We start from the raw sequence: 27501 nt of genomic DNA, 5'->3' as shown, positions 1-27501 counted from the left end.
CCCAAGCAAACAGACATACAGATACTGTATGGGAGGGGTGCAAATAGACTTTTTTTTTTAACCTTTACTTATCTTAAATAGTCAATATACAGTACTGTAGGTTTACTCTCTCTGCTTCCTCTTCAGGTTCTATTTGTTTTATTTTATTCCCATACAGTCAGTCAGAATATACTGTTAAACCAGGCAATGTAGCCCTTCATTTTAGATGTTTAAGTTACGTCCTCACACACATACTAAAGTACAAGCTAAAGATGTTTCTATGACCCTCCAGTTGTGGACAGCGCCCCCTTCAGCTCCCCAGTGTCCACTGCTATTCTGCATCTGCAGCTTTAGACAAACCTCACACATATATATATATACACACTCCAAAAGCGATGCCCAGTCAGCCCGCCTGACACATCTCTGCAAAAACAATGCAAGGAAGCAAGATAAAGTGCCCTTGACACCTGTGCCTGTGTGTGACACCACAGTCAGCTCTCAACAAATGCAGAATTCAGCACTGTATCCTTCACACAGAGTGGAGTGGATTTACAGCATCACAAAATAATAAATATGGCAAATAAAACATGATTGGTAAATAGTATTTTGCTTCTGAAGAAATCTAACACGATTTGCACAGTATTTAAATCAATGCAGGGTGGCTGGGATATAGTTGACGTCATTATCATTAGCTGCATACACAAGAAAAAGTGACGTAGCCTGTAATCACGAACGTCCTCCGTAGCGCGCGCGCGAGAGAGAGAGAGAGAGAGAGAGAGACCGCAGAACAGGAGGAACATAGAGAACAACTGTGAAGGACACTCGGCTAATCAAGAGAATGAGAAGAGTAAGGGTTATTACCTAACCTGCCATCCAGAGTGTCTCCTAAGAGTTGTGACGTGTGCTAGTCAAACAGAGATGTCTAAAATAGTACAGCTAAAAGTTCTGCAAAAACAACAAACCAACCAGCCGGCGGACATTAAAGTAATGGATCGGTGAAGGAGACAACGTTGGGCCATTTCATTGCAAATAAAATAATAATAATAATAAAATCTAATAAATATATTATTATTATTATTAACTCTTTCCCCGCCATTAACGGAAATGTCCGTCTTTCCGTGTTTCCACTGTTATACAGTAGGGGGCGCTATAGGGCTTGGGCGTCGTGACGTCATACTTGGCGTGGCAGCCATGTTGATGGCCTCGCGAATGTAAACATACAGCAAGTCGAACGAGGAGAAGCAGAGTTGGGAGAAAGAAAAAAGATGTTAAAATCCCGAAAAGGATGTGGAATTTACCGGGATACGTTAGGGAAACCAGGGACCAGTATGTGGACAAATTTTCCTGTAAAATATCCCGTATTTTAATACCTTACTCTCTCATAACATTAATGTTAGCCCTTCCATCGGACCTGTCAGTCTCTGTAACGTTACTATTGTCCTGTTGCTACCCCCTTGCCCTTCCAGCGAAACAGATGTTTTCAAAGCATCGTTTTGCTTACTTGAAGGCAACCTTAGCGTGATATTGGCCTTTTTAAGATAACAGCGTGGTTGTTGTGAGAGCACGATTTCACGCCAATCTGTAAGCAAAGTCACGTTAGATCTAGCTTAACAACTCGCTTAGTTAATGCTGCAGTTTTGTAGTAAGAATTTTTGCTGTCAGCAGAGGGATAGCAACAGAAAGATGAATGTTGAAATTTTCATTTTTCGGGATATTTTATAGTTTTTTTTTAAACTTACCCACATTCAAGTGTTGACTAAAAAGAATGCATGAAGATTTTTTGTTTCAAAGCAGAGGCTCTGTTTATATATATATATTGCATGTTCAGATATTCATACAACAAAATATTCTGGGGGCCATACATTTTTTGTGAAAATTATCAGTGATAGCTGGCAACTTATAGCCTATTCTAATATGTAATAATATAGGCCTATTATAATTAAATGTAGTTCATTAAATTGCAATAATGGATGCAGGGTTTTGCCAGACCCGTTCTGTGGAACTAATGATGTAAATGACATATTTTAGGTTTAAAACGATGAATACTTTGCAGCTCTATAAATGAGTTATAGTGGCCAAATGTTCATAAATGCAATCTTGCATTCAACCTTCATTAATGTAAGCATTTTCAGCAAATCCCTGATGGCCTGCAGCGTCACCTCTTATCTCGGCCCCTAATGCACCTCGTTCTCCTGTGACCAGCGCGGGCGCAGGGGTCCTGAGAATAGGAGACCTCATGCCATTTACACCAGAGGACAGAGAGTTCGAGCGAGGGAGGACTGGGCTTGACTTTTATAAGGGTGGGACAAGGTCACACGGACACAATGAACAACTATAGCGCTGTGATACACTTTAATTAAACAATTAAACCGTGTGAGCAGAAATTGTTCTCTTGTGGCATGAATTATCTCCTATATTCTCATGTGAAGCTAATATCTAAGTCCCCAGGCATTATAGCACAGTTTGTTCACCATATACCCAGGCTGTATATGCCAGAAAATGTGCACTCTCTGCTATACGACCCGTTTGAAGTTAAGTGTCTAGATGATGATATTGTTCAGTGAAGCTTGTGAGCAGTAAAGCACAAAGTGGCTGTCACAACCTTTTCTGCAGGGTAGCATTATAGACAGCATTTATGGTGTTATTTATTTTAATTCAATGCCCATGGCATTTTATTAAAGGGTTTTGTGATAGCTAAAAGTTTTTCCTCACAGATTTTCGCACTCGAGGAAGGATATTGTATGATATCAGGCTCAAATATGTGGATATGTCAGTGCTATATAACCACAAAAGCAAAATGTCCTTCAATACGTTAACGAAATTGAAAAGAACACATTTAAGAGGCACTGAGTCAATAACATGATGGAAAGTGAGTCACTTTTGAGGCGCGCTCCTCGAGTCTATTACAGCGCTCGGCCCTGAGGTGTTCTGAATCACCAAACAGAACCGCAAAACAGTCCAGTAAGCAAAAGCCTCTGAGGGAGTGTTTGGGGAAAGGAATCCAGAATTTGTAAAAACCCAGCCTTGCCATGCGTGTACCAAAAGGCAGATGACAAATATACAACTGAAAAAATCAGGTCATTCCAGGAGAACATCGACTCTCATTTTGTCTATATAACGATCGTTGAATGATGTTTAAGGTCAGACAGCTAGTTAACCCTTAAACGCATACTTCGGGTCTTTAGTGACCAGGGACGTCATTCACTACCCTCCTCCTCATACATTTTTTAAAGTCAGACATCAAATTTCATCAAACGACCCGAGGTGTGTAACAGTGTATTTTTTTTTCTGCACAACAATAATTGAATCTTTGATGACTGAATAAGTGCAATTCACATTTATTCAACAAGGTGGCAGTGTCTGATACACAATGATGAAGTGAAGTTTCACTCATAGTTACTGCAGGCAGAAAACAAAAGAATAGGAAGTATCATCAGCAAAACTTGAAATGGCTCAGTGATTTACAGCAGAGCAAGTACTGAATGCAGTCAAATATTACTGTCACTGTCACTTGATCTGGTGAAGAAGCTGCCAGCGATTAAAATATTGAATTTGTAGATGTTGAAAATGATAGTTTTGAGAATATGTATGAGATGGCGAATATGAGCCAGATGCTGAATGTACTGGGAAATGAGCTCTGACGAGGACAGTGATGATGGTATAAAACACCTACTCAAACTGAACCCTTCCAAGCACTAAAATATAACAAAATATGCTTTATTTTATTCTTCTGTAATTGTTTCTCTAATATCAGGAGAGTTTTATATTATCACGACATGCAGAGATCCATCCACGTTAGATATAGATCCGGGTCACTGAAGACCCGAATATGTAATAATGATTGGCTAAACATTCATGCATTTAAACTGATAGCTAGTTTTAACTTGTTTGTGACTGAATCAACATCTCAGTACACATAAAAAAAAAACAAAAAAAACTGTTTTGTCTTGTTTTCCAGTAAAAATTACTTTCTTAAATCAAATATTTACTTAAGAAATAAACTTGTTTTCAAAGAATATATTCTAAATTATGAATTTATTATTAAGTTTGTTTTTTATCCCATTTGTAAATGTTTTTTCTTCTAGGCTATGACCAAGTTATTATGTCTGTTCCAAAACCTAAAACTAATTTGCTGTCTAGTGTCTACATAGTGAAACACATTTAGAAATGAAGGTGCGGCCACAATACGGTGGTTTTGCGAGCAAAAAGGTTCTTCGTTGGTTTCAAGTTGGTCACAAAAGTTTCAAAGTTTTTAGTTTTGAAAGTGCTACACCACTGGCAAAGGAGCGGTTTGCCCCCAAATTTTCACAGACATTGACACGACTTACAGCATCTTCCAATAGAGTTAGCATGTTGCTAAGCTAATGATGCTACAAGCACAAATACATTACGGGAAGCGCACTAGCCAGACGGGATTCAAACTTTGTCAGCTGAAGACCCAAGTCTGGGTTGAAGACAAGCACAATATTCTCTCACCTTTCCTCATTTCTAACACACACTCACAACATTCAGCATAGTCTTGCCGTTATCAGAGCAGAAACGAAAGCTGCCGCTCTCCGTGTGTTTTTCTGTCGTCTCTGTGTGCGTTCATATGTAAATTGCATAAGCTTATTTTAATCCATTAGATTGAAATATCTGAAAAAGTCCATTAATTTACCAGCCCATAGATCCTTCACTCGAAGAAATCAGGACAGAAGTGGTTAAAAGTGGACAAAAAAGACGGATTAAAACACCATGTGTTAACAGGGCCTAAGATGAATACATGCAATGTTGCTTTAGAATTAGGCTAAAACAAGACATCCTAAAAGGAAGTTTTTACATCAGAAGCACACTTATGATGCCCTAAAATTGGTAACACTTTACAATAAAGTCTCATTTGTTAACATTAGTTTATGTATTAACTGAATAGCACTAACAATGAGCAATACATTTGTTACAGTACTTATTAACCTTTGTATACATTAGTTAAAAATGACAACTGTTCACTGTTCGTTCATATTAGCTCACAGTGCATTAACTATAATGTTAACAAATACAACTTTTGATTTTTAAAATGTTTTGGTAAATGTAGACATTAACATTAACTAAGATTAATAAATGCTGTTGAAGTATTGGTCATTCTTAGTTCACGTTAACTAATGTTAACAAATGAAACCTTATTGTAAAGTGTTCCCGAAAAATCTCTTTGCGTTCTCATCTTACTCACTCATTTTAATCCATTCATTAAGACGTCTCATGGAAACGTCGATATTTTAGAAACATCTAGCCAAAGCAGAGGGTAACTAATGAAGTTTATGCACTTGATATTTTGCCCCTTTTCGATTTTTGTTTTCACTATTAGGACAAGCAGGTCTTACTAGACAGAATTTTGTCCCATCAGCTCTTATACAGCAGCTACTCTGTAAAGCAATTAAGCAATTGATCTGGAGAAGACTCATTTTGTGCTTACTGGCCTGCCGATAGCTCAAAGGGGAATGATTTAGTCATTATTATTATTTTTAGCCCCAGTTCCACAAGGGATCTTCTTTCCGGGCTTGTTTCTGGGTTTATCTTACACACGTGATCTACAGGAAATAAATGCTGGACGATTCTGATGTTTTATTGATTGTTTTGATGACGCAGGATGCTCTAATTTAGGACCAAGTCCAACCAGTCTAACTCAAGTGATGTTGTCGGTAGAAGTAGGTTAAAGAAGATGCACTGGTCTTGTGAAGCAACAAGCTGACATCATGTTTTCATGATGTGTGATGTATCCAGCTTTTAAAGTAGACATTTGCTTGTGTCCGAGAAGACGAATCTCTGCTTCAACATCCACTTCCTTCTGCCTTCCTATCCATCATCAAAATCTAGACTCCAAAACCTCCAGGGAGCAGCATTTTGGAGGGTCATGCTGTCCGAAAGACTGAGAGGAGAGCAAACTTACTCTGACTTTGAGGAGGCCTGCATGGAAATCCAAATGACATGAATGTTGGAGGTTGAACTGTATTGGTTTTAAAAGCTTACACACTACAGAAAGCTTTCATGGGAAGTTTGACGGATAGGAATGCACAAGAGGCCAGGCCAGGTTGAAATCGAGTGGGAATTTAGCGAATTGGATTTGGATTGGATTTCCAAACTGAAGGTATGTTTAAACGAACAGGAAAAGTTTTTCCTTTGTGATTTTCTCGTACAGACGACAACGTTATCAAAACGATCCGCGAAAACGACTAAAAACGCTGTATTATTTATGCCAGGCCAGTAGGTGGCAATGTCACTTTGTAATGAAACACTGCGAGCCTATAGACTGAGCACGTAGTATACATGCGTATAATGTCACAGTTTTCGCAAATTCACATTTTTGTAGTTTACACAGAGACAATAACGGTTATGTTTAAAAAAAAAAAAAAACGTTGAACGTGTACGTTGAAGCCGGTTTTCTAAAGTTTCAGGCCCCCAAAATGCTGTTATTATGAAAAAAACCCAGCCAAACGCATAAAAAGTTTTCCATTTTCGTGTAAACACCCCCTCTGAAATAACGCTCTATATACTTGTCACATACTGTACTATACATGCTGTGTTCCATTTACCTCGGAATAGGGATATCATAGCTGGGAATGACGTGACACCCGGGTCGACCGCGTTCCAGTACACAGGTCGGAAAACTAAGATGGAAGTGTCCAGGCAAACCTTTATTGTGCTCGCTCTTTCGGAATACAAACACATAACAAAGTGGTATTTTGCACAGATAATGCTGATGTATCATGTCATGTGAGCATCATTAAGACACAGACAAACAGAAGGGCTAATAAACAATATTTTACTTCTGTTTTACTATGGTTGATGCGCTGGGCAGCCATCTTGGATTCTGAAGTGGGGGTTGTTGTGCTTTCCTGAGTTTCCCTACCCTGGTAATCCAGAGTTCTCGCGAGAGCACAAGTTGAATTTGCTCAGCGAGTTACTCTGGTGTCGAGTAATGATGCTCATTAAATATGCCCCTCGATCTGAGCTGCACCAATCACATCGGGTTATCTGATATAGGCGGGCCAGAGGCGAGATAAACAGATGACGACAGCGCTGTGACGTCGAAGTCATTAGTAAACATTGCAAGATGGCTATGGATGAACACCAGTTGTTTGAAACGGCTTTGGCCGCTACAATGAACGAGTTAGACTTGGCTTTTTATATAAAACAGGAACAGAAGACGCCGCTCGAATCGTTCCTTTGCAAGAAGGGCGTTTTTGCTGTTTTGCCGACCGGATACGGTAAGAGTCTAATCTACCAGTTAGCTCTGCTGGTAGCTAAGCGTATGGGGCTTGTTGTGATTGGTCGTAGTGTTATCCAGTTGCATGCTTGGTGCCGCCGATTTTCATTAGTCGACGCCAGACCATTAATCTTTTAGATTTAGGTCTGGATTTCCAGGCTAGAGTTTCCCAGTTGCAACTCTGACTTGGGGGGGATGTTCCAATTAAAAGTTCTTACTGGGAACGAGAAATTTCCTTCCATATCCGAGGACAAATGGAACGCACCAATACTTCCAATTGTGCACCAAAAGCAGTACGTCATGTAAGTATATGACCAAGTACGATCGTAATCATTTGGGTTAAAAACACGAATATGCGGTTTTAATCAGGGTTATTATCTTTAACTAAAACTACTTAAACATGAATAAAACTAAAATAAATTGTATATTAGTTGACAAACTCGAAAATGGGAAATGAAGATTAGAAATCTTGCTTTGGCTATCAGCTGAATTAATTAGAAGTTTAAGCACAAAAAAGACTAACAGCAGAAAAAAAAATCAAACTATACGTTAATTAAAATGAAAATATAAAAATAAAAGCTTTTTTCAAAAAATATTAATAAAACTGAAATACATAATACTAATAACAGTTGTTCCAATCAGTAATATATCAATTAAAACATGGCGTTCAGAGTTAAACACAGTGTTAGCTAGAGACTCCAAATCATCACCCTACAGAGTGTGAACAGTAGATTAATTAAGCTCTTTTAATTAGCCTCGTGAGCTTGGGGCCAAACCATTTGAACGTACTTTGTTTAGATCATATCCTCCAACCAATAATAATCCTTCAGAGACACTGTTCACTTCACACTGGCTTCAAGGCAGCCTGGGATATCTGGGTAAACACAATAGCTATTCCTACATGATAAGGAGATGAGAATAAATGGATGTTGGGGATAAAGTTGGCATGAAAGGATCTAGAGAAAGGATATACGGCTAAAACATATACGGCTAAAAATATCAGTCTCTAGCTCCCTCTTGGTGATTCTGACAACAGACACTGGTGGTAAATACTGAAATCCCATGACGCTTGAAGCTAGTTAGTTCTGGTGCTGGTTTTGAAGCAGGAAAACTAAGCTGGTCAACCAGTTTGGACTTTCTGGTGAAGATGCTAGGTTGAAGCTGAAGGGGGTGCCACATGAGAGGGGGCATTAAAATCATATTTGTGCATGCTGTAAAACCTGAATATAACCAGAAGAAGAAAAAACAATAACACAAAACTATATTTTTAAATGAGTTTGTATGCTTAACATACATGAATATCATCATCACATCCCAACTAGATTCCTGTAGCTTATTCTGCAACAAAGCAAAAGCTCATTTAAATTCTTGCAGCTTTCTGTTCTGCAGACATTGAAGAAAGTGTGGCGACTTTAGTCCATCCATATGCAATAACTACTGAATATTTAAAAAACAACAACACTGAAAACGAAGCAGAATACACAATTGCGCTCAAGGGACTTGATGGCAAACTTTAAGACAGTTAGCCTGGCTATTTGCATTTTTTTGAAAAACTTTTTTTTTTTAACTATATGACTATAAGACACTAACTGTAACATGATTTCATGAACTTTAATGAACTTTCATGAACTTTTAAATCAGTGTATACACATACTGGACCACAAAAATTCCAGCAGGAAGGGAATAATATAATATAATATAATCATAATCATCATATTAGACTGAGTGATTTCTGAAGGATCATGTGACACTGAAGACTGGAGTAATGATGCTGAAAATTCAGCTTTGATCACAGGAATAAATTACACTACTATATATTCACATGGAAAACCGCTGTTTTAAATTGTAATAATATTTCACAATATTACTGTTTTTTTTATATTATAGTTTTAATCAAATAAATGCAGCCTTGGTGAGCAGAAGTTTGACTGGTGGTGTGTGTGTGTGTGTGTGTTAATTCTAATATTATTATTATTTTATACATTATATTAATAACATTTTGCTTTTTTTTTTTTTTTTTTTTTTTCATATTCAGTGTTTAAAGGCCACCTAAATCTCTTACTGGTTTGGGCTGATTGTGTCTCTACTGCGCTTGTGGGTGTTTTTGTTGTTGTTTTTATGGGGGTTAAAGTTTGTGTTTTCTACCCCCCAACAAATGGTCCCCTGCCAGCATCCAAAACACATCAAGCTGCTCTTTTCAACAGCAGCCTCTAAATCACTCTACACATTTATCCTCTTGACAAATGTCTCATGCTGTTAATAAAGTCAGGATGCATTTTACAATGTCTTGTTTGACGCAAACTCTCAGTGCCATTAAGAGGACTGCGATTAAGCGTTGAGGGAAGTCAATTATCAAATATGGCGGAGTGAGGCGTTCATTGGTGGACAGTGAGGGGGGCAGCTGGGCATAAGAGCGCAGAGGTGAGGGAAGAGAAATCAGCTGGGAGCTAATCTACCGCACTGCGCAAAAATGCACAATCCAATAAATCTCTTCCTTCGCGAAGGCGAATCAATTCCATGGATTCCCACGTGTTTCCCAGGGAAGGATTGTGTTTCAGAGAAGGTCGAGATGTTTCAGTCTCCATCCAGATGAAGTAAGGAGAAAGAAGAGATGGCAATCCAAGTGATTGTGTGTGTTGTGTGCTGTGTGTGTCCAAGCGGTTGGGTTACATTAGTCACCAGAGGTAAACACAGAGTGAGTCATTCCTCAAAGAGTGACAAGTGCATTAAATATGTCACTTCCTGTCCACATCCCATTCCAAGAAAAGGCCTCCTGTCATGTCCTTACTCACAAATTACATCATAAAGTGCTTAAAAACACTTTGTTCATCATCTGGAATTTCAGGCTGGAAAATGAATTTCTAGGATCGAATCGACCTGAAGCAATTACACAGAACACGATGACAATCACTTTAAGTTGTTTTCTTCAGGCCCATAAACTTGAATGATGTTTTCCTGTATGGCCATGAATGTGCTTCTTATGACCATCCATCGGAGTGACAGTAAAGGACAACCTTGCCTTTTCTGGAATGACACGCGTGGAAAACATAAAAAGGCCTGATGTCAAATAAAAATATGTGATGAGGAAAATCTCACTGACATTGAAGTCATGTCTAGAGACCAGATCATGACAGAGACTTGAGAGTAGGCTCTTTTAACTTGAGCCAATAAGAAATCACCTATAGCTGCCACTCAGAACACCTTAGCAACCAGCTAGAAACACCCTAGCAAGTCGTAACCACACAGAACACCTTAAACACTAACCAGAACACCCTAGCAACCACATAACAACACCCAAACAACCAACTAGGAACACCCTAGCAAGTCGTAACCACCCAGAACGCCTTAAAAACTAACCAGAACACCCTAGCAACCACATAACAACACCCAAACAACCAACTAGGAACACCCTAGCAAGTAGTAACTACCCAGAACACCTTAAAAACCAACTAAAATACCCTAGCAAGCATAGCCACATCTTAGTAACCAGCCACCCAGAACTCCCTATTAACCAGCAAGTAACACCCTTACAACCACCCAGAACACCATAACAACAAACTATAAACACCCTAGCAAGTAGTAACCACCCAGAACACCTTAAAAACTAGCCAGAACACCCTAGCAACCACATAGCAACATCTTAGCAACCACCACCCATAACTCCCTAGTAACCAGCTAGCAACACCCTAGCAACCACCCAGAACACCCTAACAACCAGCTAGAAACACCCTAGCAAGTCGTAACCACCCAAAACACCTTAAAAAACCAGCAAGAACACCCTAGCAAACATATAATAACATCTTAGCAACCACCCATCCAGAACTCCCTAGTAACCAGCCAGAAACACATTAGCAACCACCCAGAGCACCCTAAAAACCAGCTAGAAACGCCCTAGCAAGTAGTAACCACCCAGAACACCTTAAAAACCACACAGAACACCCTAGCAAACACATAGCAACATCTTAGCAACAACCCACCCAGAAATCCCAAGTAACCATCTAGCAACACCCTAGCAACCCCCAGAACAACCCAACAACCAACTCAAAACACCCTAGCAAGTAGTAACCACCTAGAACACCTTAAAAACCAACCAAAACACCCTAGCAACCACATAGCAACATCTTATCAACCCAGAACTCCTAAGTAAACAGCTAGCAACACCCTAGCAACCACCCAGAACACCCTAACAACTAACTCGACACAACCTAGCAAGTAGTAACCACCCAGAAAACCTCAAAACTAGCCAGAAAACCCTAGCAACCACATAGCAACATCTTAGCAACCACCCACCCAGACTCACTAGTAACCAGCTAGCAACACCCTAGCAACCCCCAGAACACCCTAACAACTAACTAGAAACAACCAAGAAAAAAGTAACCACCCAGAAAACCGTAAAAACTAGCCAGAAAACCCTAGCAACCACATAACAACATCTTAGCAACCACCCACCCAGACTCACTAGTAACCAGCTAGCAACACCCTAACCACCCCCAGAACACCCTAACAACTAACTAGAAACAACCAAGCAAGAAGTAACCACCCAGAAAACCATAAAAACTAGCCAGAAAACCCTAGCAACCACATAGCAACATCTTAGCAACCACCCACCCAGACTCACTAGTAACCAGCTAGCAGCACCCTAGCAACCCCCCAGAACACCCTAACAACCAACTCGACACAACCTAGCAAGTAGTAACCACCCAGAAAACCGTAAAAAAATAGCCAGAAAACCCTAGCAACCACATAGCAACATCTTAGCAACCACCCACCCAGACTCACTAGTAACCAGCTAGCAACACCCTAGCAACCACGCAGAACACCCTAACAACTAACTAGAAACACCTAAGTAGTAACCACCCAGAATACCGTAAAAACTAGCCAGGACACTGTAGAGATACAAACAATTACCCACAACACCCAAGCAATTGCAATATCACCCTAACAACCAGCAAGAAAACTGTATAGGAGCAATTACACAGAACACCCTAGCAACCACATAGCAACATCTTAGCAACCACCCACCTAGAACTCCCTAGCAACCAGGTAGCAACACCTCAGCAATCATTTAGCCTCCTACCAACCACCCAGAACACCCTAACAAGCAGCTAGCAACACCCCAACAACTACCAAGATCCCCCTTGCAACCAGCCAGATCACTATAGAGGTATGAGCAACACATATACTGATATTCTCTTGATAAGGCATGAAAGAAGAAGCTCTGTTATGTAACTTGCTTTAGGAAGGTGAGACTAATGCTTTTGTATAGGCCAGCATCCCTCAGAGAGCAGCTTGAGCAGTGAGGTCACCGTCACACAGTAAAGCTCTGCCCTCTACAGGACGACTCCATTCACACACACACATCAGCTTTAGAGGGTGCAGAGAGGTCATTCCCTCATCAAAGCATCATAAACACAGCTGTGCTTTTATTATGCCATGTTGTAATTTATGACTAGATTGGTTATGTAGGTTATTACTGAATAAAAATAAAAAAAACAGCAGAAAAAATAAGCTTCAAACAAGACATTTGTTAAGAGAAATGAGTTTTACCTTGAGGCAAATGCTTCCGCACACCCTATATGTCCTTCAATCAGGCAAACTGCCTGGGAACGCACTGGGCAGGATCAAAAAAGGAGGGGGGGGGAAATCAAATAGCGTTCAACATGAGCAGGAGTGTGTTTCTGAGTGTGCAGTCTGTAACCCACGGGTTTGCCTGGATGAGGAGACGCTATATGGTCTCAGCAGCATATGGGGTCTCAGCGGGAGCTTCAAGCAGATCTCACACACGAAACACAACACAAACAAGCCCAGCCCGACACACACCTACACACACAGACTAAAGTAAAGGCTAAAATGACAAAACATCAAATAAACAAAGAGATTAAGAATGTAGTGAATGAAATAAACGTGGCCGTTGGCTGAAGTCCAACAGAGTTTTGGCCACACACACACACACACACACACACACAAACACAATCCTCAGGCGAAATTGCAGTGCACCAAATGATGAATTTTGGTGTGATTCCAGTCGAAATGCTCGTCTCCATGTTCATGCCAGTACTCTTGTTAGTGGCTGTTGACCAGTTTAGGTTTTAAAATGACCACTGACAATATGGGATGGAAATAATGCCAAAATATGCTTAATGTTAGGACATATTATGTATATAAAATTGCTGAAATCAAATGCACATGTATTTAAATTTTAATTGTTCTTGAATTTTCAAACTATGAATATATTATTATTTTAAATTTACTTAAAATTCACATAAAATATTTTAAAAAATAAATTATTTTTAAAGTTTTTTTTTACCATGCTCTTATCACTGAAATATTATTAAATATTTTTTTTCATAAATAATTAAATATTATTATTATTATTTAATAATTGATTATTATGCTTTGGCCCTTTAATTTTCATAATATAATATATAAAATAATATAATATAATATAGGCTAATATATAATATATGTATTAGTATTATATAAATTAGCATATATATATATATATATATATATATATATATATATAAATAATGGAAATATTATATATATTAATGTTTATGTTATATGTATATATACATATAACATAAACATTAATTTTATTTATTTATTTATTTCAAATTATTATAATATATATTATAATAAATATTACATATACATATTAATATGTACAACATTTAATTGTTCATAAAACCATGCTGACAGTATCATACATTGTCGGATTGAATTTAATATGTAAATTGGGTAAAAGCATAAATAAAATAATTTATGCACAATTTACTCAGAAATGATTTTGCTCATGTTTCCTGAATAAGGTCCAATGACATCAGAGGTGATCATTCACACAAAGACAACCATGTTCAATTGAAAAGAGAGAAAATGAGGAAAGAGAAGCACTCGTATATGGCGGGAAAGCATCGCTCAGTGTGAGAACTCCAGGGGCTTTAATACCTCTCAGCTGAGGAAGCAGAATCCCTTCCATTAGACCAAATTAACAACAACACGGGCTGGTGGGAGGTCAGCAGTAAACTTTAAAGTTTAACTGAACGCTCACCAAAATACTCATCAAATGAAACTGGTGTTACAGTGACGTACCCACTGGACACGGACTTTAAACAATATACCTCAGAAGTTAAAAAAGGAACGTCTAAGAGATTCATTTGCGTATGAATCTAATCTGTGCATGCTCAGTTCTGACGTCTCATCAATAACAGATCAATAGCATGAGTCATCTGACCACACGCCAGAGATTTGAGATTGATTAGTAGTGCGCACGCTGTAGTAAAAATCAAGCCCACAAGATTGATTTGATGTTTTTTTTTTGTGGACCAGTTTGCAAAGCGCTCACACCTGAGCCAAGGAGATGTGTTGATGACTGTAACCCGTCTGATCCTCTGCCCTTAAACTGGGCCTGGATTCCACATTCCTTCAGCCATGAATCCAGCATGGATGCCAAGATCATCACTGGGATTTACATCTGAGCTCTTGTGTTTACAAGTTTATCACAGAGAGCAATGTGGGAAACTGATGAGGGCGGGCATTCATAAAAACAGTGTTATTTTAGTATCAATGATATACTATTATAGTTTTGGTTAATTAATCTTAATTAGATTTTTATATTTTATATTTTCTGCTTTAGTAATTTGAGTGTTTTATATGTAGGCTATGTATATATATATATATATATATATTTCCATATGTAGTTTCTATATAGTTTTTATTAATTTTTTAGTTTGAGTTATTTTAGTACTCCAAGTTCTCCAAATAGCTGAAATAAAAATTTTCAAGTTTTTTTTTATATATTTATTTGATATATTTCAGTTAACATCTATTTTGTTTTAAGTAATGAAAATGTTTTTTGTTTTTTTTAAATAGTTTGTATGATTAATCAGCTCTTAAATAACCATTTTGAGAAAATCAATTGTAGTGTATTTTTAAAAACCTGCATAAATAAAAAAATACAGAAATGAACATAAAAAAAACAGTAACACATCAATACATTCATAAATGAATGTTAACACACAAAAACTAATTTATTTATCATTTACAAGTCCATGTATTATTTTAATTTATTATGAATATATCATTTCTGCTTTTATTTTTCCCCCTTAGATGTGATAGTGGGAATTTTTTTTTTTTTTTTTTTTTTTTTTTTTTAATTTTTTTTTACCGGTTTTGTCCTCCACATGTATTGATGTGTGCTTTTATATTAGACAGATGACCTTCACACGTGCCGTTCTAGAAAACCTGGAGGACAAGGACTGGATCTCTAGATTTTATCATCAGAAATCAATTCACTCCCTTTTTCCTGTTAACTGAAATTGATTGCAGACAATACAATGTGTTGTTTAAAAGGAATTTGAAGGGCTAAAATAAGACATTTAAGACTCTGAGGCACAGAATAAGTTCTAACAAAGAATGCCATTACAGAACACATGCTGATGTATTTGGCATGAAACAGTCGACAGCTTTCTTACTACAATTATACCTCAGTCATTAGATGGCTTCCACTGCAGTGGCGGATTCTATACCTCAGCTGCCACAAAGGGAGGTGTGTAGTTAATTGATGTCAACAAGATCCTTGGGTATCAATAAAACTAGTTGCATTTGTCCTTGAAATCTTGTTGACCTGTGAGCTGACTAATGTGTTTACTTTCTTAATGGCCATTTCCCAAAGGAATTGTTCTATTGAGTCAAATCCTTTAAACGATTCAGTCAAACCAATTCACTCAGTAAATCACTCAGATGCTTGGGCAACAAATCAACAATTTTACTACAAAAATGACACGTTTACTTTCAACTGGAATTACACTGACTTCCCAGCGCTATTATCCGGTTTCATAGGTCTATTTATTAGAAAATTGGCAATATGAAATATAAAGGAAACAGTTTTGATAATGTATTAGGATGCTAAAACAGCATCTGAATCTAATTTTACACAACAATGTGCTATGATGCAGAAAATTCCCTTAGTAGGAGTTTCTTTGAAAACTTTTAGTATGAACCGTGATCTTACATAATGTTAACAGCTGATGTAAAAATTGGCCAATATATACAGTATTGATGGTGACATAAATAAGGACTGGCAGTGGAGTCAGCAAGATCCTATTACAGAGCTGTCAGACTGCAGGCTATCATGGAGTAAAATGGAACTCTATCACCAGTAAACCTCTAGACTAGCTATGTTTCAATCCGAAGTTGTCAATTTAACTTATGCGCAAAATTGGAATATTGCATTAAACATTTATGAATAAAGCACCATTTCCATCCCATGTGTTCAAGAAAATAAAACTTCCTAGGAAATTGGTGCAAAATGTCTGTGAAATAAACAGAAGTTGCTGCAATCAAGGCAATCTTTTTTTTGGACGTCATAAACGACTCGAAACGCAATAAACTCATGTTATGTTACCTTGCGTTCGGATGCTGGTGTTTAGGAACGAAATCGTGAGAGACACTTCTGGGAGGTGATTATACCCAACCATTTTGAAGACAGACTTTGGCTCAGGCATTTCAGAACGACTAAACCAACATTTGAAATGCTGTGCGATACGATTGGTCCGCTGGTTAGTCCAGTTATCCAATCACATCCACTGAGGCAAAGTCACGAGAGTTGTGCATTGATGAATTTATTCGGTAAACATGTTCCTATCGTAGTTCATGCGCATGTCGTCTTATCAGATGAAAAACCAGCAGCCTCAATTAAGCACATCTTGCCGTTTCCATCCAGCGTTTTTAGTATCGTAATAATATCGTATTGTGAGTTCATTATCGTGATATGTATCAAATCGTGACATGAGGGTATCGTTACACCCCTAATGACTCTAAAGAGTATCTTTTCATAGCACAGTACTTGCATCACATTTGCGGAGCCATTTTTGGTAAAGACTTTTAACTGCAATATTAAGCACGTGTGGGCTTTTACTAGAAGTTTGTGTATTATCTGCAGACAGATTTCTTGAAGCGCTGCGCCATATGTTGAGGTTTGAGGGGACACACGTGGTCACATGGACCTCTTGATTCTCAGACTCTGACCCGACAGCTGGATCGCTCTCAGCGGGGCCTCGGTCAACCAACCATCCTAATGCACATGCATACACACACAACATTAACACACCACCACCAGAAACACATGAATTCAGTACTGCATGCTAACACTGAACATACGGACAACCGGTATGCACATCACAGAACACACATTTCTGTAAATGGGTTTTCACAGTCGGGAGGCCTGTTACTAACACACATGCACGGGATGCACGTTCAGGGTCACCGTGTATGGTATTTACTCACTTATCAGAATACACACACAAACACATCTGATAGGGTGGAAAAATTACATTAGCACTGGGGTGAATCTAGCTTGAAATGTTGATTTGTAAAGTAAACGTTTGTAAAATTGTATACAGTCCGTCAGATAATGTGCTGATCATGTCAACCCTGTTACTTTTTTGAGGCTTATGTCTCAACATAAATTAAACTTAATTTAGCTTGAGATGACACAGCTCAATTTAAACTCAAACATCTTAATATATGTTAGGATATTACTATGTTCTTAGAAATGTAACAGCGTTGAAAGTTTTGCAATTTAATTTGAGATTTAAAAGCATGTTCACAATGCCATGGAACTACTGTATAATGTGTTTGTTAGAAAGAATTTAATGCTGAGGTTTCTGCAAATATCCACTTTTCAGTCATCAGAATGTTTGCTATACAAATTCAAGGTAACAGGACTGGCATTTTAAAATTGCCTCGTACTGACGAACTTGAAAAAGTGATAAAAAAGAGGATGCTTGAACTTGAACTTGCACACTTCTGTAAATGGGTTTTCACGGTAGGGAGGCAAATGTCCTCTAACATACCATTTCAGCACACATGCACGCTCTGAAATGCACATTCAAGCGTGTTCAGGGTCACCACGTGTGGTATTTACTCACTTACACAAACAAACACACACACACACACACTGCTGACAGGGTGGAAATATTACATTGGCAGTGGGCTAAATCTATATCAATCTATATAAAATGGATGCCATTTCCAGTTTTGACATGGTGATTTCTTAAAGTAAAGTCTTGTTAGATTTTATACAGCTGCCTGTCAACTCTGTTACTTATGCTTATGTCTCAACATAGGCCTTAAAGGGTTAGTTTACCCAAAAATGAAAATTCTGTCAGTAATTACTCACCCTCAGGTTGTTCCAACCCCGTAAGACTTTTGTTCATCTTCGGAACACAAATTAAGATATTTTTGATGAAATCTGAGAGCTGTCTCACTCCTCCATAGGCTTCTATGGGATCGAAACTTGCCGGCCCAGAAAGTTAGAAAAGACCATGTTAAAATAGTCCAAGTGACTACAGTGGCTCAACCATAAGTTTATCAAGCGAAGAGAAGACTTTTTGTGTGCAAAAACAAACAAAAATAACGACTTTATTCAACTATTCATTTTCTTCTGTGTGGGACTGTTATTATGAACAAAACTTGTAAACTCAAATTAAACTGTCAACCCTGTTAGCTTTTCTGAGAACATAGTTAGATCTAACCTATATCAAAATTTATGAATTTATGTTAGAAATTATATCCCTTAGAAAGGGAACGGGGTTGACTGTACAGAAGTATCCTCTTTTTATCACCTTTTGCAAGTATGTCAGTATGAGACAACATTGAAATGTCAACCCTGTTACCTTTGAGGAAATAATTAGTAGGCCTCTGAGTGAGTTCACGTAGTGTAACAGCACAGCGCTTCTGGGTTGTACGTCAGAACGTGGTCTCACTATTGGCCGACGCTGGTCATGTGTGTGTTGCTGGCCAATAGTGAGACTTGACGTACAACCCAGAAGTGCTGCGCTGTTACACTGCGTGAACTCACTCAGAGGCCTACTAATTATTTCCTCAAAGGTAACAGGGTTGACATTTTAATGTTGTCTCATACTGACAAACTTGCAAAAAGTGATAAAAAGAGGATACTTCAGTACACCCTTACAGAAAAAACACATGAATTTCGGTTGATTATAGGTTTCACATGTGATCTCATGGGTTTCACATGTGATTATAGGTTTCACATGTGATTATAGGTTTCACATGGGAATTTTACGTTTCACATGTGATCACATGGGTTTCACATGTGTAAATGTTCCAAAAGCACACATTTCCCATGTGCAAAACACGTTTTTACATGTTAAATTTCACATGTGCAAAATCACATGTGCAAAACACATGTGATCCACATATTTCACATGTGCAAATCACATGTTTTTACATGTTAAATTTCACATGTGCAAAATCACACGTGCATGTGGTCACATGTGACCACATGAGTTTTTGCACATGTGAAGTTCATGTGTTTTTTCTGTAAGGGCAGTCAACCCCGTTCCCTTTCTAAGGGATATAATTGTCTCAACATAAATTCATAAATTTTGATATAGGTTAGATCTAACTATGTTCTCAGAAAAGCTAACAGGGTTGACAGTTTAATTTGAGTTTACAAGTTTTGTTCATAATGTCACAGGGTGCTTATTAGAATTTAATGCGGTTATTAAAAAATTCCACTTTTAAATCATCAAATGTTTTTGTTACACAAAATCAAGGTAACAGGGTTGACATTTGATTAAAAAACAGAACACTTCAACGTCCTTAAACGGTTTACTTGAAATGATGATGCAATTACGAAAACTGTTCTTTAATTCATGAAACAGTTCTTTACTTTACAAAGGGGAAAATATGACGGTAACAGGGTTGACATACAACTTGGAGCTACAAAGGTTTTTAATAACACATTATACCAACTAAAATCTAAATATATTTTCAGTATAAAATATTTTTTCATTAAAACATCAAGTATACATTTGCTAATATAGATTGAGTCGTTAAAAGTACAGGGTGGAAACAGGCCAAGAAAAGGCTTCTTTGAGATGAAAAAAGACAAAAACATAAAAAACGATTTTTAATGTTAATCTTTTTTTTTACACAAACGTCTATGAGGAACAAAAACAGCACCTATTTTACAGAATGATCTGATGACACACAGTAAAAACACTCTATCTCATCTTTCACTGATCAAACATATACATATGCACACACACACATAGCACTGTTCTAATGCCGCACAGAACAAAATGTTCTACTCCCACTTTCTCTCCATCCCATCATGCTCTAGGGATCCTCACGCCATAGTGTTGAGCTTCCAGCGTCACTCAAGGTAACGTCACCCCGATCCGAAGAAAGAAAAAACACCTTCTCCTGTACTCATTCCTCTCCCGTTCACCTCCTCTGGCTGTCTCTATGACATATAGGTGAGATACACCTCCCTCCCTCCTGTTCCTCCTCCTCTTTGTGTCTTTTCAGCCCCTGCATCCACCCCCTCCTTACTGTACGCACCTCATTCAAGGGTAGCCCCCCTCTCCTCACCCCTCACGTGTGGGGACACCTCTGTCCCCATTCCTATCTTTCCTTTCTCAGCCCTCTCTCACTCTCTCTCCCTCTCACATAGATCTCTGAATAATATGCAGATCGGTTAACTGTAGTCTCGTCTCCGCTGCAATTGCAGCTGCAGCACTTTTGCCACACTGAGCAGGGCGCTAAGTGCTTACGCTGGTGTTTTTTGGCGAGGACAGCAAGCGCTCCTGTTCACATACTGCAGCCTAAATGTGTGCCACTATGTGATTTTTTTAGTTCTAAAAGGTCAGATTAGCATGCTAACAACAGATTAACATGTAACTGATCAAGGTGTAACACATTTCACATCTGTTCTTGTGAGCAGTAGGTTAGCGACTATTTTGGAGTATTTAGCTAAATAATTATGTATTCAATAGCACTCTGGATTAGCTTTAGGATTAGCATTAGCGTTGTTGCCGACACCTCCATGTGGCTTTTGCAGCAAAACACTTTTTCAGACTGCAGAACAGCTGAGAGAGCCAGAAAAATGCTGCTTAAAAAATATATCGCGTACGTGTCCCTTTGTAATCATGTCCCTGAGATTATGACTGTAAGAACTGGCAAGCAAAATTTAAAGTTCAACAAAAAATATTCAATTGTGTCATCATACACTCACCTTCATGTTGTCCCAAATCCATATGATTTTCTTTCTTTGTAGCACAAAAGCAGCTTTTTTGAAAAATAAGCTGCTAAAAAAAAATTATGTTCAGAGAACACCTCTTTCCATATAATGAAAGTGAAGGGGACTGTTATGCTTTAAAAAAAAAAGCACAATAAAAGTTTCATATGATTTGAGCTAAATTCCAAGTCATCTGAAGCCATACAATATCTTTCTTTACAGACAAGAATATTTTGACTTGATGACATACACAGCATTTTTTCCCAATCTGTCCAGTCCCCAAACACCCTGACGCAATACGTCTAACGGTTCCCATTTCAAAAGACCAACTAACCAGTTATTTTGTATAGTTATGGGTATATCTGAAATAGTTGAGAAAAACTCAAATACTTAAAAAACCTCAGCAAAATAAATAAATAAATAAAACACTAAAAAAGCATAGAAAAACATAGTGTATGAGTCTTATTGACTAATTTTATAAAACATCCATTCAAAAAATTAATAGGGACTGGGGCTGTCAAGCTACAAAAAGACAAACAAAAAAGTGTTTCATACTGCCACGTATAGTATGGTTATTAATAAAATGCATGACACAGAATATACAAACAAGGATACTTTAATCAACACTAGGATAATTCAAAGAGAGTAACAACCGCAAAACACCAAGATGAGAACTGACAAGGAACTGGACAGAAAAGGATGTATATATACACATAGTGAACAAGGGAAATAAACAGGAAACAGGTGAACTTAATCATTAAGTAATGAGTAACCAAGGAAACTAACTATGGAAAGGAGAACGCTACACTGAGGGGCTGTTTATTCGACACCGTTTTCGACTAAAAGCCTAAAAAATTTTATGCGTTTTGGTTGTTTGTTTACACGACAATGGCGTTTGGGTTCCTGAAAACGCAAAGTTTTGAAAATGGGATGCAAAGTGCAAGTTTTCGGTCTCAGTTTAAACAACAACAAAAAAAATCTCTGAAGACGATGACATCACGCACATGCGTATTACGTGTTCTGTCTATAGTGTTTCATCGCCATCTAATGGCCTGGCAGCAGAATACAGGGTTTTTAGTCGTTTTCACGGATCCGCGTAAATAGGGATCGTATTGACAATGGTGTCGTCTGTACGCGGAAAACTCAAAAGAAAAACTTCTCCGTTTTAAGCATATCCTTGTCGTGTAAACGTACCCCTGAAAGGATATACAAGAAACCTAAACACATGAACAAAAACACAATGAAACCTGACACATTCTTGTACAGTAAATTCCATGAAGGAGCTGTTTATACAACACCATTTTCAACTAAAAACGGAAAAGTTTTATGCTTTTTGGCCTTTCATTTAGACGACAACAGTGTTTTGAGCGCCTGTAAACGCAAACTTTTGAAAACTGATTTCAAAGTGCAAGCTTTTGAAAACGATACCGTTATACCTTCTCCAAGTAAACTAGAAAAACGCAAATTTGTGGAAACGGTAACATCACGTGCATGTGCATGTTTATTACATGTTCAGTCTATAGGCGCATAGTGTTTCTTTACAAAGTGACATTGCCACCTACTGGCCTGGCATGAGTAATACAGTGTTTTTAATCGTTTCCGTGGATCCGCGTGAACGGGATCATTCTGACTACGTTGTCATCTCTATGCAAAACTTTTAAATCGTTGTCGTGTAAACGTACCCTAAGCCAAACAGTAACAAATTTACTCATTAGACACATTAAAAAAAAAACATGGCTAATGTCATGTGTCTTTGGCTTAATGTCTAATGGCTTTTTGTCATTTGGAATCTTGACAGTTCCAGTTCCCAATCATTTTCAAAAAGTGACCAGGATATTCTTCAAAAATTCACCTTTTGCGTTTCACAAAAGACATTTCATATGGAACATGTGATTGAATAGATGATGACAGAATTTGTTTTTTGTGTGAACTATCCCCTTTATATAACCCTTTTGTCCACACAAATCCAGGAGGATGAATGATTATGCATTACAAAATGGCTAATATGTTTTACAGTTACCCTTAAAAAAAGCGTGGAAAGCCTCGGCGGGGTTACTGAAGTGCAGCAAAACGGTAGTGATATGAATTTACGTCCTATAATAATTTCTGCTCCTGTGCCTTTAATATTGCCTTTCAAGGTGAATGAAAAAAATGAATGGAGTGATTGAATGGAGATGAGAGGTGGAGAGCTGATATCGGCAAAAAGGAGAGCAAGGAGACCGTCCACGAGATGAAGAGATGGACAGAAGGAAAGATTGGAAGAGAGAGAGAGAGAGGGAGTCTCACTTGACCAGAGTTATGTGATGCATTTCACGGTGCTGCATTTCTCCTTTGCTCCCTCTCTCTCTCTTTCTCTCGGCTATGCAGTTTTCTGCAACCTATGCACTAACAACTGATTCATGCTCTCCATGAGAGAGAGAGACCGGCACTCGCCAACACAAATGACAGCAGGATTGGGCACTCTGCCAAACAACGTGACTTCAAACATTCCAATTTTATTGCATTCACATGCATAAATCAAAGTCAAAACATCAATGTTACAAATGCTTCAAACGCAGCTTATTCGGCACGGTATTATGTGTTTTCTTTTCACTATACAATCAATTACAGACTGATAAGATTAAAGTCCTGCCGTACATTTTCTGCTCCTCCTGATGTTTAAATAATAGCCTAATGATAATAAAAAATAATAAATCGTTACCTTTATCTTAAGTTGATTTGCATGATAAATATTTCTTTCTAGACGACAACAAGAGCGCAAATGGAGACTTTTGCTAGATATTTCTCCTGAGAAAACATCCCCAGTTATCTCAGCGATGAGTTCATTACATATGTCTCCACTAGAGTTTCAGAAGAGATCTCAGAGTCTCAACCTGTGCTCAGATTGGTATGGAGTCCATAAGAGCATAGAAATATGAGATGTGAGGAAAAATTATATATTTCCATCATGACAACTCTCTGAAGATTTTTAGCATGGTAATGGATATGAAAATGTTAATGTATTTGGTCTTGGCGGAATAGATCTGCTACGCTGCTGCTAAATTGGTGCTGATCTATACAGGTGGAGCTGGGGAAGGGGAAGGGTTTTAGACGAACTCTGAAAGCGTGTTGCAAACTGCTATATTTAATGGTAACCAGCCATTTAAATGTTGAGCAAGCATGCTAATTGGCTGCAGATGTGACATGGACTAATCAGCTTGTGCCAAGTAGTTAACGCTGTAAATATCATCAGCTTGCGCCATCTAGAGTTTCATGACAGAACTTGGCATTTTTAATGCTTTTGTACGGCGCCCAGCACATGATATGCGGACAAAAATATATATTGTGGCCATGAATTAAGAATTCGCTCACTCGTTTTAGTAAATCGTGGAGACGTTGAACTAATTCCTTCCATCGTTTTGATTTAACTTAACACAAGGGAACAAATTAGTAAAACATGCTGATGTAGGCCTATTAGTAAGTCGTGGGATCAATTGTTAATTCGTGGCCACAATATGGTTTGGCAACGCAAAAGGTTTCTCAATGCAAAGTCTCTCTGCGAGCGCAAAGATTTTGCTGGCAAGCGCAAATTTTCTGGGGGAACTCAAACGTTTTCCAAGCGAACACAAAATTTCTCAAGGGAAGGCAAACGTTTTGTGAGCGAACGAACAATTTCTGGGGCAAATGCTACATTTTTGCAAGTAAAGTTTCTGGTAAACAAAAAAGTTTGCAAGATGACACAATTAAATATAACCCTTTAGGGGCTCCATAGATTTGTCAACCCCACTGAACATACAATCAGCTTAAACCAGCCTAAGATGGTTTGCTGGTTTTAACTGGTTTTAGCAGGACTTCAAACCTGGTATTTAACCAACTGGTCTCCCAGCCTGACATACGAATGGCACTAAGACCAGCTAAAACCAGCTAAGACCAGCAAATCATTATTGGCTGGTTTAAGATGTTTTTCTTTCAACAGGGAAATATTAAAACCAAAAGATCTCAATATGAACCACTATTTCTCATTAAATATTTCCAAGATTAAATTACTTTTGTATGCTAATCGTCTCAATAGCTGTGCTCGCTAAGGCAACCATCACTATTTCATTATTGTAAAAATTGGCGCATAACTCACCTCGCATCATGTGACCAATCTGAATGATTCCTCAAATTATGTGCTATACTTTTCTAACCAATCATTTTGTCTGGCGGATGACAAAACGGAGAAAATCATTGTGGACTGGTACAGTAAACAACCACATTTGTGACCCTGGATCACAAAACCAGTCATAAGTTGCACGGGTATATTTGTGGCAATAGCCAAAAATACATTGTATGGGTCAAAATTATAGATTTTTCTTTTATGCCACAAATCATTAGGATATTAAGTAAAGATCATGTTCCATGAAGATATTTTGTAAATGTCCTACCGTAAATATATAAAACATTTTTTTTTGTGAGTGGATAAATGGACAACTTTAAAGGCAATTTTCTCAATGTTTCGATTTTTTTGCACCCTCAGATTCCAGATTTTCAAATAGTTGTATCTCGGCCAAATATTGTCCTATCCTAACAAACCATAGCATCAATGGAAAGCTTATTTATTCAACTTTCAGATATGTATAAATCTCAATTTAAAAAAATTGACCCATGTGACTGGTTTTGTGGTCCAGGGTCACATTTAGGAACCAACAACCAAGCAAAGCTCTAGCAAATACCTTGGACACCTTAGCAAGCGTATAGCAACAGCCTAGCAACACCTTAGCATTGTGGCAGCCACGTTTTTATTTATCAAGGCCCTACACTCTCTGCAGTGGGTGGCTTTTCTCTGTTCTGTCTTTCAGTCGATGGAGTGGCAGCAGTAGAGAGGTCTTCACTCAAGCGTTGCTGCGGCATCATCACTCACTGTGTGCCGGAACGTTACTCTCATCAGCTGCGGCTGGCATTCGGGCCCAGTCAGCAACTTTTCTCTGGCCTGTGTACGTGTGTGTGTGTGTGCTCTGTTAAGGGAGAAATATGTACAGTATTAAAGAGCAGGGACCAGGACGGTGGTACCCCCTTATTTCACTGCGATGTTCTGGAGAGGTGAGATATTTTAAGCACAGGCCGAGCAACAGCGTTTTAAAAGCGGTTTAATGAACCGGTTCACTAAAGCCGACAGCCTTTGTAGAGGAAGCTTTGTTGAAATGCACATTTGCTCAGTCACTTGGCACTGAACTAACCCGGCCTCTTTTAGCCTGTCAATTGCTCCAGAGAAGCGCCTGTGCCTCTGTGATATCAACAACCATGCTGTGTTTCAAGCTCCCTACCTAGACAGCATCTCTGTAGGCCCAGATTTGTTTGAATTAAATGTTATTTCTAAAGGGGCTAAAGTGAACGCAATTGGCAGAGACAAAGAGAATCGTCAGATGAGTGACCAATGAGTGTCCAACAATGTTCAGTGGCATTTAACTTTATGTAAATGAGCAGTGACCATTTAAAAAACGCACACATGTTCAGCACTACAAGTATGTTTCAAGTATAAACAAGCCTATTCAAACTGAATCCACATGGAGCATTTTTATTATGAACTGAAAAAAACATCCGGCAACTGAGATTTTATCTTCAGAAAAAACACGTTCAACCAGAAAGACATGATTTTGCACATAATTTCAAAGTGCGAGAGACTCAAACAAGTGGAATTTACTCACAGAAGTCCTACTCAAAGCTCATTAGAATAATAACCATTTTAGAGTGCATTTCCTCGGAGGCGGCGAAGCAATTTTGTGAAACATCCTGACATACTTCAAATGCCGAGTGTTTTATACGCAAACAGAAATATACTCCGGGGTATCCCAGCGCGGGAATCAGATTCAGTAAGGTGTTGCATTAAGTATGAGCCTGTGAAGTATCTATGAGTCATTCAGACATTTGCACGGGGTGAACATGACAGACTCATGTAACATTCATGGTGGGAAATGTAATTTTCAAGAGAAATTTAGATTGGAGATTTGATGGAATGGAGCTGGGCAGAACACACAGCATGTAAGGAATAGTTCACCCAAAAAATGTAAACTCTTTCATCATTTAACCACCCTCATGTAGAACTAAACTATTATGAAACACAAATGTTGGTGTTTAGCAGAACCTTTTCCATACAATGGAAGTGAATGGGGACTGGGGCTGTTGAGCTCCAAAAATGTCAGAAAAAGTACCAAAGAAAGAAGAAGTAGGCCTACATACAACTTTTGCATGATATTCCAAGTCTTCTAAAGCTATA

The 27501-nt window shown here is 38.2% G+C and overlaps 1 protein-coding gene across 4 annotated transcripts in view; it reads right to left on the bottom strand.

Moving 5' to 3' along the window:
* The window catches only part of tjp1b (tight junction protein 1b), a 126568-nt gene that overhangs the window by 62457 nt on the left and 36610 nt on the right, over positions 1 to 27501 (bottom strand). The gene's annotated exons all lie outside the window — the stretch shown is intronic.

Source organism: Abramis brama, assembly GCF_963993115.1.
Source record: "Abramis brama genome assembly, chromosome: 20".
NCBI lineage: Eukaryota > Metazoa > Chordata > Actinopteri > Cypriniformes > Leuciscidae > Abramis > Abramis brama.
The sequence above is the reverse complement of the archived record's forward strand: the minus strand, read 5'-3'. Positions and strand labels throughout refer to the sequence as shown.